General features: G+C 40.6%; 2 non-coding genes across 2 annotated transcripts; one reads left to right on the forward strand and one right to left on the reverse strand.

The window, feature by feature from the left end:
• The first annotated feature begins 10,417 nt into the window (after positions 1-10,417).
• Positions 10,418-10,500, forward strand: trnal-cag (transfer RNA leucine (anticodon CAG)). Its single transcript has one exon. It is a non-coding gene; the product is annotated as a tRNA-Leu (tRNA).
• Positions 10,501-11,881: 1,381 nt separating this feature from the next.
• Positions 11,882-11,955, reverse strand: trnam-cau (transfer RNA methionine (anticodon CAU)). Its single transcript has one exon. It is a non-coding gene; the product is annotated as a tRNA-Met (tRNA).
• Between the last annotated feature and the right edge of the window lie 780 nt (positions 11,956-12,735).

Raw genomic sequence — 12,735 nt, forward strand, 5'->3', positions numbered from 1 at the left:
CAATTTGTTTGTAATGGTTGACAAATTCACCAGGGAAACATAAACCAACAGTAATTTTTGTAATGTACCCCCCAATTTTTTGAATAAGCCACATGTACATGTACTTCACACACAGGAAGTAAGAGATGCCACAAAAAATAGATGGGCACTCACCAAGGATGTAAGAGTCGGACTAGCTGCAGAAGGAGGTCTGACTTCAGGAGACGGATTGGCTGAAGGAGGTCTGGCTGCAGGAGACAGACTGGCTGAAGGAGGTCTGGCTGCAGGAGACAGACTGGCTGAAGGAGGTCTGGCTGCAGGAGACAGACTGGCTGAAGGAGGTCTGGCTGCAGGAGACATACTGGCTGAAGGAGGTCTGGCTGCAGGAGACAGACTGGCTGAAGGAGGTCTGGCTGCAGAAGGAGGTCTGGCTGCAGAAGGAGGTCTGGCTGCAGAAGGAGGTCTGGCTGCAGAAGGAGGTCTGGCTACAGGAGACAGACTGGCTGAAGGAGGTCTGGCTGCAGAAGGAGGTCTGGCTGCAGAAGGAGGTCTGGCTGCAGGAGACAGACTGGCTGAAGGGGGTCTGGCTGCAGAAGGAGGTCTGGCTGCAGAAGCAGGTCTGGGTGCAGGAGACGGACTGGTTGAAGGAGGTCTGGCTGCAGAAGGAGAAGCACTGGCTGCCGGTTGAATGCTTGAATGAGAAGGACTGGATGAAGGTGAAAGACTGGGTCTGGCTGAAGGAGGCGGACTGTGACTACCAGGCTATAAAGATACATATTGTACATTATCAACAAACATAATAAAGATGATGATGATGAAACATATTAAGGTCTTTTTAAATTACCTGAATCCGCCTTTGTACATTTAGGCTGGGTTTGGCTGCTGAACTAATGGATCCCCCAAATCGTGGCTTTGTAAACTAAAAGAAGGAGATTATTGAACAGATTGACATTCATGTAATATCATACATGCATTGGAAATTTGATGATATGAATTCCCTATTGAAGAATACACAAATAATCTTCCAGCCTACCAATAAAAGGCATTGGGAAATTCCGGAGATCATTGCTTGTGGAGGAGGTAATCTACTCAAATATTAAAATAATGCTTTACCATTGATAAGTTAAGTGCAGGCCGTGTAAAGGTCGGGGCTGAGGTAGAGGTTGGGACAGCGGTAGGACTGGATGCAGGTGGAGCACTTGTGGTCTGGTAAAAGAACAATCAAGAATGAGGAAAACAGGTTGTATTCATCTTTCATTCGTGGTACATTTTACCGATCTAATTACGCACAGGCATGCCAAAATCTAACATTCACAGACATTTATACATTTAATCAGGACAATCCGTCCCTGTACACCAGCAAGAGTCTGAGAGCAGAAACAGCAAGGAGAAGCTGTATAAAAATAAATATAACACCCAATAAAAATAAAATCAATACTAACTGGTCTCTTTGGCAATTTTTAAAATCCAAATCATTTCTAAATGTTTTTGTTTGCTTGTGTTTTTATATCTGTAATGAGGTCATAAATAAAACCTGTGCTTCGTAATCTGTGGATACGTATATTTTGATATTTGGAGAAATACACACAGTGGCCACAAATTAATTATATTCACATTATATATATATTTTATTTATTTACAATTATACACTAATTAATGGAGCCTAACTGCAAATCGCAGATGAAATTGTAATTGACTGTCTAATTCTAAGATGCAAACAAATATATATATATATATATATATATATTTGTTTGCAGCTTAGAATTAGATAGTCAATTACATGAATATATTAATCCATGTAATTGATCCTAAATTAATCCTAACATAAATATTATTGATATAGGTAATGGTAATGGACTGCTGACACATCAACTTTGTTTGAGGTAAGATTTAAAAGCTTTATACAAAATACTTTTTTGAATAAATAAGCAAAAACCAAAGCCTATCAGAAATTGTCTCTGCCTATTTAATCGTTGGAGGAGCTATGGGACTAGATATAGCCAACATTGTTATCCACGGTAAAAGGTGGTATCACTTTATCAAGCTTTATAAATAAAAAGCAAAATTTTTATTTTTATTTTCCAAACCCCTGTGCTGGCAAACCGCCGCAGACGGGACATCCACTCATCGTCCCACATGGCCTTGTGTGACTTTTTAGACATCTCTGGAACATTTGAAACATGTTTAGTCTTTTTAGCTAAAACATAAATTACATTTACGTATTACTAACGCTTTACTACTTATTACTGTATTTGATACAGTACTACTATAATTAAACACTAAACAATAACATACCAGAATCATGATCGATATTGACATTTTTAAACACACCTTAAAGAACACTGAAAGGTAAAAATCCACGAATATATTATTGTTAATGTAATTCATCATTGGAGACAATAACATGAGAAGTGCTGCAGTATACTACATCAAGACTGATCATGACACTAAACAACTTTACATTTTAAAATGCAAATTAAAATATGTTGTTGTTAATGTAGATTGTAGTTTATCAAAAAATAGTGTAATAGAAAAGTGCTGCAATATACTAGCTCATCAAGATATATAGATCATAACATTAAAAAGTACCTTAATGCAGCATAACATACAAGAAAAAGTTAGCAATATATGAAAAATATGTTGCTGATGTTAATGTAGTTCATCAACACATTAAGATGAAATGCTGAGGTTGCCAGCAGATCAAGATCGCGATAGATCATAACAATAAACACCTTAATGGGTCATAAAATACGAGAAGAAAATGAAATATGTATTATTGTATTGTTGTTAATGTAGTTTTTCTTACTTGTTGACATTCGATGAATGAACGGCAATACTTCGGCGCGGGTATACCTGAGAATAAAAGAGCCCGTCTCTCCACGGCGCCTGAAAGATGAAGATTCGATGCGTGATTGGCCAAAGAATCCTCTCAAAGATGAAACCAGAGAACGCCATTGGCTCAGCAAAGATGGAGATCCGAAACGTGATTGGCCAAGGAACTCTGAAAAAGATGAAGCCCGATAACGCCATTCGCCAAGCAAAGATGAAGATACGACGCGTGATTGGCCGAGGAACTCTGACAAAGATGAAGTCCGAGAACGCCATTCGCTCAACAATGATGGAGTGCTCGCGCTTGTTTGGCTGTTGTGAAACAGCCGCACGGCTGTCAGGTAGCGTTCAGGTCGCAGTCTCCCCTGGAGGCGTGGGTTCAAATCCCACTTCTGACAAACCTAACCTTTTGCTGCCTGGCTCAAGCTAGAGTCTTTAACCCTCTGGCAAGTTTATCAAGAAATGCAGTAATGTTGACAAAGCACTGCAATTCAGTTCATTCTAGAATTAACCAAACATTAAAGTAACACTGACCTGCAGTACATGGCCTTTAAAGTAACACTTTAGTGCAATGTATGGGATTCTATGGCACTTGGAATTTCAAGTCATGACATTTCAGAAAAAATGGACATGTTGATTGAATCGGATTCAACTGAATTTCACGAAATAACATGTTGTGATGTTTACCGGAAGATGCAGTAGAATTTCATTGCAAGGATTCTTGGAAATTTCTTGGAATGAAATGTCATGGGTTTGGGGGCATGGGGTGGAGTGTCATGACACAAGATTCAAGGAATGTCATGTAAAACATTACATTAGCATTAACAAGACATGCCATTAGAATGAAAGAATGATATAAGCCTTAACAAAACATTGTAACAACACTGTTACGTCTCCCCTCTTTGTCCAGGGGATAATAGGGAACGACGAACAAATAGTGAAGAGACTTTGAGGATCTCCAGCTCTCCAGTCCCAGATTCACCAAATAATCAAACAAAGTTCACTTTGAAATGGCATGTCTGCCTTTTATTTCTGTACCCTTTGACAAAGCTAAACAAAAAAAATTAATAACATCAAGTAAACAAAACACATTACAAATAAATCCAAAACAAAAAATGTTACCTCGGGAGGAGGACCCAATTCAAAAGAAAACAAAAATAACCTCTACCTAAAAGGGGAATAACATTACCTTACCTATACAAAACAGAAAACAAAACAAAACAGATAACTTCCCTCACTCCCTAACTAACCATTAAACAAGAGAAAAGTTCTGGGTATCCTCCACCCTACATTACCCACAAACTCTTAACTAATCATAACTGAAAAATAAATTCAAGAGTCACGTTAGGACACACATTGTGACCACACACATCAAAGAGCGCGACCAGCGCTCACTTGTCTGGGCTTGGAGAGCGGAACAACCTCAAACGCCGCGATGTCTCTTTCTTTCCTCAGCACTCTCTCTGCTGCTTTATTAGACTCCTCAGGACACGCACCAATCAGTGCGCGGACAACACTCACAGTTTAACGAGCACAGGTGGTAGCCCTTAATCCTATCAAAGGCACAAGAAAAGAGAAAGAGAATACACATGCACATAACACTCCTAGTATGTTACAGACACACAATGAATACGTCCTTGGACGTAACACCCCCACCAATAAATTTTTCCTATATTCCCTCAATTATAGGAAAAACAAAAACAACCTTTCTTATGGTTCAGGACACTATACCCTGGACAGCGCATCCGCTACGACATTTTCAGTGCCTTTCAGATGTTTAATATCTAGGTTATATTCCTGTACAATTAATGCCCATCGCATCAAACGCTGGTTGGCATTACACATACGGGAAAGAAACGTCAGAGGGTTATGGTCGGTGAATACAATAATGGGCACACTACTACCTCCCAAATAAACCTCAAAGTGTTGGAGTGCCAGCACTAAAGCAAGAGCTTCCTTTTCAATTGTGCTGTAGTTACTCTGGCACCTCGAAAACTTTTTGGAAAAATAGCACACAGGATGATCAATTTCCATATGGTCCTCTTGTAATAATACTGCTCCTGCCCCAGATGAACTCGCATCTACGTGCAGCTTAAAAGGGCGATGGAAATCCGGAGCCTTTAGAACAGGGGCGTAACACAGAAGATCTTTAGCAGATAAAAAAGCATGCTCGCACTCATTAGACCATACAAATTTCCTTTTATCACTAAGTAGATCCGTAAGTGGGGTCACAACGCTGGAGAAATTTTTGCAGAAATTTCTATAATACCCACACATTCCAAGAAACCGTCTTAGCTCACGTTTATTAGATGGAGATGGATAGGCTATTATCGCAGAAACCTTCGCTTCTACAGGTCTCACACTTCCTTGACCCACCTTCTTTCCCAAGTAGGTCACCTCTGCTTTCGCAAATTCACACTTTGCGAGATTTACAGTCAGAGAAGAGTCTGACAATCGAGTAAACAATAACTCAAGATTAGTCATATGTTCGGTCCAACTGTCTGAATACAGTACCACATCATCTATATATGCATCACACTTCGGTACATTAGATAAAACCCTCTGCATAAGCCTTTGAAATGTCGCAGGAGCATTTCGCATCCCGAACGCAAGGACAGTGTATTGAAGAAAGTTGTCGGGTGTAGCAAAAGCGGAAATTTCTGAAGCCCGTGGCGTAAGAGGCACCTGCCAGTAACCTTTCAACAGATCCAACTTTGTTACATATCTTGCTGCTCCCACCCGATCGATACAATCTTCAATGCGAGGCAGTGGAAATGAATACGGTTTTGAAAGGTTATTAACTTTTCTATAGTCCGTACAAAAGCGATATGTGGAGTCTGGTTTGGGTACTAGCAAGCATGGGGAGCTCCATGGACTCTGACTTGGTACGGCTAACCCATGTTTTAACAGATATTCTACCTCGCCCTTCATAATTTCACGTTTTTTTTGATTCACCCTATATGGATGCTGTTTCACCGGGGTTGCACTTCCCACTTCAATGTCATGACATAATACAGATGTTCTGCTAGGCACGTCTTAAAAAAGTGAGGGAAAAGACTGGATCAAATTACACACATCCTCATACTGTTTTTCAGATAAATGCACCAGGTAACCTCCTAAATCACCCAAAATGTTAGAATTCTTCAGATGAGGAGTAGAAGTTGGAGCAACACCATCATCTTCTACAGCACAAGAGGCAATTATGGTGACCGCGGAAGAAACCAATGGAACGTCTACAGACAGAGCATTTTTCGGTTCCCTCTCCACATACGCCTTAAGCATATTCACATGGCAAACTCTAGTTTTTCGTCGACGATCAGGAGTTTGAATAACGTAATCAGTTTCACTGAGCTTTTTCTCTATGACATATGGTCCTGAAAACTTTGCTTGCAAAGCATCAGCAGGCACTGGCAAAAGCACAAGAACAGAGTCACCAACCTGCAAATTCCTCCTGACACTCTTTTTATCAAACTGCTGCTTCATTTTCGACTGTGTGACAGATAGATGAGCCTTAGCTACATCACACGCCTTATGAAGTCTCTCTCTGAATGAACTCACATAATCCAAGAGAGAGACCGAAGAAGGATTTTTCATCAACAAATGTTCATACAGCAATTTTAACGGACCCCTCACGGTGTGTCCGAACACTAGTTCGGCGGGACTAAATCCCAAGGACTCCTGAACTGCTTCTCTAGCAGCGAATAACAAAAAAGGCAACCCCTCCACCCAGTCTTTTCCCGTCTGCAAACAATATGCGCGGATCATAGTTTTTAGGGTTTGATGGAACCTTTCTAAGGCCCCTTGTGACTCGGGGTGATAAGGACTAGATACTCTGTGCTCAATTCCCAATTCCTTCAAAATTTGTGTGAATATTTTAGAAGTGAAATTTGTTCCTTGATCGCTCTGTATTACTCGCGGTAGACCAAACATGGTAAAAAACTTAACCAAGTCCTTTACCACCGTCTGTGCTTTCAACGAACGCAAGGGAATGGCTTCAGGGAATCTAGTGGCTGCACACATGATCGTTAGCACATACTGGTGTCCCGATTTGGACTTTGGCAGCGGACCCACACAATCAACAATAAGTCGTTCAAATGGTTCTTCTATTACCGGTATGGGATACAGAGGGGCAACGGGTACCTTCTGATTAGGCTTTCCAATACGTTGACACACACCACAAGAGCGACAAAAGTTAACAACAGAGGATCGAAGACCAGGCCAAAAGAAATATTTAGAAATGCGGCAAACAGTTTTTGTCACTCCTAAATGACCTGCCATGAGATTTTCATGTGCCAATTTTAAAACTGGAACACGATAGCTAGCAGGCAAAACAATCTGAAACGTCTCCTGCACACCTTTTTCATCATAAAGCGGTTTCCATTTACGCATTTACAAATCATTCTCCCAAAAATAACCTATTTTAGCATCCGCTCTGTCTTCCACGTTGACCGCTGCTTTAACACATTCTGCAAAGGAAACATCTGATTTTTGCTCAGCTGACAATTTCTCCTTTCCAACATTAAAGGGAGCTTCAAGAATTAATGAAGTATCTGTCACTTTGCTTACCTCACATAACTCTGACTCTTCCGTCTTGGATTCTGTTTTTAAAAACAAATCAGAGAGATTAACAACGTCTCGAAACCTTTGAACTTGAGCCCTTGTCACAGCACATGCCGGAAAAACAGAAGGGAACTGAACACCTAGGTCAGGCTGCTCCTTAACCATGGGTTTATGCATCACGACTGGACTAGAAAAAACTTTGCCCCCTGCAAGGTCATTTCCCAGAATAATATGTACTCCAGCAACAGGCAATTGTTTGCGAACACCTAACTTAACAATGCCAGAGACAAGATCCGATTTTAAGTCCACTTCATGTAAAGGCACCTGTACACAGCCCATTTCTATACCTCGTACTAACACATCAGTACCGGTATACGATTTTTCCGAGAAAGGCAAAACACTCTCTAATATAAAAGACTGAAAAGAACCCGTATCTCGCAAGATCGACACCTGCGTAAACTGGGAATCAGAGATAGACACCTGACCATCTAAAATAAATGGTTCATAACCAGACACTTCAACCTCTCGCACCCCTGGCAGCGTCTGCGTGAGCGCAACACCTTTTTTTTTCACATTTTTCTTATTCCACTCCCTACACTCAGAAATTAAATGTCCAGGATCCAGGCAGTAAAAACAAGCCCGCTTGTCTCCTTGACGCGCCGAATTTCGACCAGTCATTTTTGGACGAGCATCGTTTTTCCACGAACGAGAAAAACTATGAGAAGGGACATCTTCTCTCACAAATTTATCAGCGGATGAAGAAAAACTAGAAGTTGGTAACTCTTGCATAAAAAACTTACGATGCGTAAGCACAAATTCATCCGCGGATACAGCGGCTTCGGCCAGCGTGGTTATCTTCTGCTCATTTAAATGCTGCACGACTTTTTCTGGAATACTCTTTTTAAAATCCTCTAGTAAAACTAATTCACAAAGTTGTTCAAAAGTGTCAGTTTTACTAGACAGGCACCATTTTTCAAACAACGTTCTCTTCTCTCTTCCAAACTCAACATATGTTTGCCTGGATGTCTTCGTATGAGATCGAAACCTCTGGCGATACGCTTCGGGAACTAACTCGTATACGCGGAGCACTGTAGACTTTACCACATCATAATCAAGCGAATCATCTAGGCTTAACGCTGAGATAACTTCTTGTGCTTTACCCACGAGACTACATTGAAGTAACAAAGCCCACATGTCTTTTGGCCAGTTAAGCTTACCAGCTATTCGCTCAAAAGCTACAAAATAAGCATCTACTTCGGCTTCTCTGAAAGGAGGCACGAGTTTAACATTTCTGCTGATGTCAAACGGAGAAACATTAGACGCCGCAACAGATCTATCTGGCGACATTTGGGACGCCATAGAGGGTGTTCGTGAACGAGGTACAGGCACCGGGTTTTTTGACGCTTCTAGATCTCTTTTACGGAGTTGAATATCACGCTCCTTCTCCGCCTCTATAACACGCAGCCTAATAATTTGAGACTCACATTCTTGTTTTTTTATTTCTAACTCTAATTCTCTTAGTCTAATCTGCAACCTGGGATCATATCGCACTTGCTCAGTATCTGACAAAGCCATAGGTGTAACATTGTGATATTTCTCCCTATCCGAACCCTCTGCCAAAATACCATCCTCTACTAGCTTGTCATATAATTCTTCTTTTATAACCTGCTTAGTAGTCTCTCTCGTCACTCGAATATTAAAAAAATCTGCGATCAATAATAAATCTTTCTTTCTGCATCGCTCAAAAACTTCTGTGGTAGGAGAAAGAGTGAAAGCTGTCAAATCGAATTCCATTTCTCCTACCACAAGAGGTCTCTTTCCCCTCCCCTACTACGAAGACATATCAGACAAGAAAAAGAGAGAAGAGAGTAAACTCACCACGTTGTTTCCTTCACTAGAAAGGCTTTCAACTACGCCGTACGGACGAGCCCCCAATTGTTACGTCTCCCCTCTTTGTCCAGGGGATAATAGGGAACGACGAACAAATAGTGAAGAGACTTTGAGGATCTGCAGCTCTCCAGTCCCAGATTCACCAAATAATCAAACAAAGTTCACTTTGAAATGGCATGTCTGCCTTTTATTTCTGTACCCTTTGACAAAGCTAAACAAAAAAAATTAATAACATCAAGTAAACAAAACACATTACAAATAAATCCAAAACAAAAAATGTTACCTCGGGAGGAGGACCCAATTCAAAAGAAAACAAAAATAGCCTCTACCTAAAAGGGGAATAACATTACCTTACCTATACAAAACAGAAAACAAAACAAAACAGATAACTTCCCTCACTCCCTAACTAACCATTAAACAAGAGAAAAGTTCTGGGTATCCTCCACCCTACATTACCCACAAACTCTTAACTAATCATAACTGAAAAATAAATTCAAGAGTCACGTTAGGACACACATTGTGACCACACACATCAAAGAGCGCGACCAGCGCTCACTTGTCTGGGCTTGGAGAGCGGAACAACCTCAAACGCCGCGATGTCTCTTTCTTTCCTCAGCACTCTCTCTGCTGCTTTATTAGACTCCTCAGGACACGCACCAATCAGTGCGCGGACAACACTCACAGTTTAACGAGCACAGGTGGTAGCCCTTAATCCTATCAAAGGCACAAGAAAAGAGAAAGAGAATACACATGCACATAACACTCCTAGTATGTTACAGACACACAATGAATACGTCCTTGGACGTAACAACACTGACACATATGACATGAATATGAGAGTAATACTATTACTGCATTTGTTCAACATTAGTCTTAAAAAAACACTGGATTTCAATTACAGTGCATATGAAGAAATGGACAAAGGCATAAAAGGGAATACAGAAAGCAGCTCCTTTATTTACACGGTCCCGTGTATCAAAAAGCACCATTCTGCCCCGTGTGAGGCTCGAACTCACAACCTTCAGATTATGAGACTGACGCTCTGCCTAACTGCGGCAACGTGGCATGTGCTGTGACTCAGGTGAGCGTTAACCCCTGGATTCTAGATCATCTGCCATTCCGTGTAGGTGGAAAAATGCTGCTCACCACTGGCCGTCATGTCAGGATGGCCGAGCGGTCTAAGGCGCTGCGTTCAGGTCGCAGTCTCCCCTGGAGGCGTGGGTTCGAATCCCACTTCTGACAAACTGACATTTGGCTGCGGGCCCAAGATAGAGTCTTTAACCCTCTGGCAAGTTTATCAAGAAATGCAGTAATGTTGACAAAGCACTGCAATTCAGTTCGTGCTAGAATTTCATGGCAAGGATTCTTGGAAATTTCTTGGAATGAAATGTCATGGGTTTGGGGGCATGGGGTGGAGTGTCATGACACAAGATTCAAGGAATGTCATGTAAAACATTTCATTAGCATTAACAAGACATGCCATTAGAATGAAAGAATGATATAAGCCTTAACAAAACATTGTAACAACACTGACACATATGACATGAATATGAGAGTAATACTATTACTGCATTTGTTCAACATTAGTCTTAAAAAAACACTGGATTTCAATTACAGTGCATATGAAGAAATGGACAAAGGCATAAAAGGGAATACAGAAAGCAGCTCCTTTATTTACACGGTCCCGTGTATCAAAAAGCACCATTCTGCCCCGTGTGAGGCTCGAACTCACGACCTTCAGATTATGAGACTGACGCGCTGTCTAACTGCGCCAACGTGGCATGTGCTCTGACTCAGGTGAGCGTTAACCCCTAGATTCTAGATCATCTGCTATTCCGTGTAGGTGGAAAAATGCTGCTCATCACTGGCTGTCATGTCAGGATTGCCGAGCGGTCTAAGGCACTGCGTTCAGGTCGCAGTCTCCCCTTGTGGCGTGGGTTCGAATCCCACTTCTGACAAACCGACAATTGGCTGCGGGCCCAAGCTAGAGTCTTTAACCCTCTGGCAAGTTTATCAAGAAATGCAGTAATGTTGACAAAGCACTGCAATTCATTTCATGCTAGAATAAACCAAACATTAAAGTAACACTGACCTGCAGTACATGGCCTTTAAAGTAACACTTTAGTGCAATGTATGGGATTCTATGGCACTTGGAATTTCAAGTCATGACATTTCAGAAAAAATGGACATGTTGATTGAATCGGATTCAACTGAATTTCACGAAATAACATGTTGTGATGTTTACCGGAAGAAGATGCAGTAGAATTTCATGGCAAGGATTCTTGGAAATTTCTTGGAATGAAATGTCATGGGTTTGGGGGCATGGGGTGGAGTGTCATGACACAAGATTCAAGGAATGTCATGTAAAACATTACATTAGCATTAACAAGACATGCCATTAGAATGCAAGAATGATATAAGCCTTAACAAAACATTGTAACAACACTGACACATATGACATGAATATGAGAGTAATACTATTACTGCATTTGTTCAACATTAGTCTTAAAAAAACACTGGATTTCAATTACAGTGCATATGAAGAAATGGACAAAGGCATAAAAGGGAATACAGAAAGCAGCTCCTTTATTTACACGGTCCCGTGTATCAAAAAGCACCATTCTGCCCCGTGTGAGGCTCGAACTCACGACCTTCAGATTATGAGACTGACGCGCTGCCTAACTGCGCCAACGTGGCATGTGCTGTGACTCAGGTGAGCGTTGACCCCTAGATTCTAGATCATCTGCCATTCCGTGTAGGTGGAAAAATGCTGCTCATCACTGGCTGTCATGTCAGGATGGCCGAGCGGTCTAAGGCGCTGCGTTAAAGCTGGGGAACAATAGTCCAACAAAGGTGGGGAAGAAGGGAAGAAAAGGGGGAAGGAAGAAAAAGAGAGGGGGAAGAAGAGAAAGAAAAAACGAAGAAAAGAAAGGCTGAAATTTGATGTTCAAAGATATGCCTTCATTAGCATAGATCTTATGATACATTTTCCGGTTTCTTCGTGTGTGAAAATCACGCATTTATATCACACTGTTTTCTATTTCAGGTGTGCACCAAGACTGGGGTTCGAATCCAGCTAAAGACAACTTTTTGTAATATTTATTATTTGAATAAATAATCATTATTTTTGAATGCATACTGTTCCCGTTTTAATAAAATATACATATTTAATTTGTTTGTTGTGTTTTTTGATATTCTATCATGAAAAATAATGTTATTTGCATTATTATGCAATGAACAAAGATGCAAATCATTAATTAGTAACTTATATGCTGTAAAATGTTTCACAAGAATAACAAAATGTACAAATTATATTTTTATATACAAATGTTATATTGTTGCAGTGTACTGATAAAATATTGTTATAATAAAGTAAAAGTAAATAAGCTAAATTTTTTAATGCATACTGTTCCAGTGTTTATAAAATATACATATGTAATTTGTTTGTTGTTTTTTGGTATTCTTTCATTAAAAAAA

Source organism: Siphateles boraxobius, unplaced genomic scaffold, assembly GCF_051911475.1.
Source record: "Siphateles boraxobius isolate OS27281-9 unplaced genomic scaffold, OSU_SipBor_1 51, whole genome shotgun sequence".
Taxonomy (NCBI): Eukaryota; Metazoa; Chordata; class Actinopteri; order Cypriniformes; family Leuciscidae; genus Siphateles; species Siphateles boraxobius.